This window comes from Triticum dicoccoides, chromosome 1A, assembly GCF_002162155.2.
Source record: "Triticum dicoccoides isolate Atlit2015 ecotype Zavitan chromosome 1A, WEW_v2.0, whole genome shotgun sequence".
Classification (NCBI taxonomy): Eukaryota; Viridiplantae; Streptophyta; class Magnoliopsida; order Poales; family Poaceae; genus Triticum; species Triticum dicoccoides.
This window is the reverse complement of record NC_041380.1, coordinates 359,831,223-359,833,544: the sequence shown is the minus strand read 5'-3', so window position 1 is coordinate 359,833,544 and position 2,322 is coordinate 359,831,223.

Sequence of the window (2,322 nt, the reverse complement as noted above, 5' to 3'; positions counted from 1 at the left end):
AGATGACCCTCGGGCTCCGGAAACCCAAGGGAAAAGAGGCTAGGTGGCAAATGGTAAAACCAAGGTTGGGCATTGCTGGAAAAGCTTTATTCACGGCGAACTATCAAGGGGTTCCCATTATCACCCAACCGCGTAAGGAACGCAAAATCCAGGAACATAATACCGATATGACGGAAACTAGGGCGGCAAGAGTGGAACAAAAAACTAGGCGAGAGGTCGAGCCTTCCACCCTTTACCAAGTATATAGATGCATAAAGATAAAAAGGCAATATAATGATATCCCAACAAGTAAATAATGTTCCAACCAGGAACGGTCTCCAATCTTCACCTGCAACTAGCAACGCTATAAGAGGGGCTGAGCAAAGCGGTAACATAGCCAATCAACAGTTTGCTAGGACATGGTGGGTTAGAGGTTTGACATGGCAATTTGGGAGGCTTGATAAGCAAGTGGTAGGCATCGTAGCACAGGCATAGCAAATGAGCGAGCATCTAGCAAAGCAAAGATAGAAGTGATTTTGAGGGTATGATCATCTTGCCTGCAAAGTTGTTAGAGTTGACCGGATCCTTGAAAGAAAACTCAACGGGCTCCTCGTTAGCGAACTCGTCTCCCGGCTCTACCCAAACAAGACAAGCAAGCAAACGGAACACAATCAACCACGTGCAAAGCTCAACCAACATGATGCAAACCTGGTATGCTATGCGGGATGCGATATGTGATGCATACGCAAGATTTGGCAAGGAATGAATGAACCTGGCCTCAACTTGGAAATACAAGTGTGCCACTGGAAATGTGAGATGATTTCGCTTGAAAACGATATAAAGATCACCGGAATCGGAGACACGGTTTGGAAATGGCAAGCAATGCAAATATGACAACGGTTTGCGATATACAGCAAGTAGCCATCTAAATGCAACAAGATGAACATGCTAAAGCACTCAAACATGGCAACAAAATACATGGCAGAAATCCATTCATGATGCTTAACAAAAGATGAACACTGAGCTACGGCAAATTCATCCATTAACAGGTTCAAACAAGCATGGCAAAAGTGCATTTGGTAAACAGATTTCAGACTTAGTGAAATTAACACTTGTCTGCAATTTCAGATCAGGTAGCACACTTTGGAGCATGCAAACTATATGCTACAGGGCCTGAACATGGCAAAGTAAAGCATGGCATGGAGCTACTCAAAGAGCTTAACAAAAGTCCCTTAGTGACCTTAAGCCAAAAGGGATTAGAATATACAATTGCAAGCATGTGAACATGGCAAAAACTTAATCAGATCACAGACTTAGTGAAAAACTGGAGCATGCAAACCAGATATCAAGTAGGCATGTTTACGAGCTCGATGCACTCACTACAGAGCAAGTCATGACAATCTAAGCATACAACCATCAAGAATACACATTATACAAGCTAGACATGGCAAGAACAATAACATAGCATGCACGGATCAACTACAACATCCTCGACAAAATCGCTAACAAGTAGACAATCTGCCCAGATTCACGAAATAGCAAAAGTAGAGCTCGATTGACTCAAGCTAGGGTGCTCCATAATTTCAAACAAAGACATGGATGGATAGAGCACTACAAGATTAACAAATCATCCTTACTGATCATCCTCAAAAGAGGCACGGATCACTAGGAAACAACATGAACATATGGCATATTGATAAAATCAGTCCAAGGACTTAGTGGAATTGCTAAGTCCCTGAAATCAGCATTAACGAATGCACCACTTTGCAAGCTTGTGCTAGTCACCGCACACATCACAAAAATACATGGGAGGCACCTCTGGAGAAATGACAAAACATATAACAAAACTCATGTAGAGCTCAGGGGCATATCATGCACACAATAATCATGGCAAAAATGACAAATAGCTATTTGGAGCAGCAGATCTAACAGTTATCTCAAATAGCACTCTTCCAACAACATTTCGGGCACCAAGATGAACTCAAATGAAAATGATGCAGTGAGATGAAATGATGTACTCTCTGAGACGAACATTTTGGTATGCTATATGCCCAAAACGGATCTACGGATGCAAAGTTACGATGCGATGAACATGGCAATTTAATTAGGGTTTTGGGGGACAAAAGTCAACCGAGGTGGATCTCAGATCCAGATCCAGCTGGCGCGGATTACGAGGTTGGCCGGAGTTACTGTAGACGCCGGAGAAGGACGAGGCGGCCGAAGAGGAGGGAGCTCGCCGGGGTTGCCAGGGCCGGCGAGGGGGGCCGCGGTGGTGGCTGGCGCCGGAGATGGACGCGGCGGCGAGGTGCTGCAGCGGCCGGACGGAGTGCGGCGGCCGGCGAG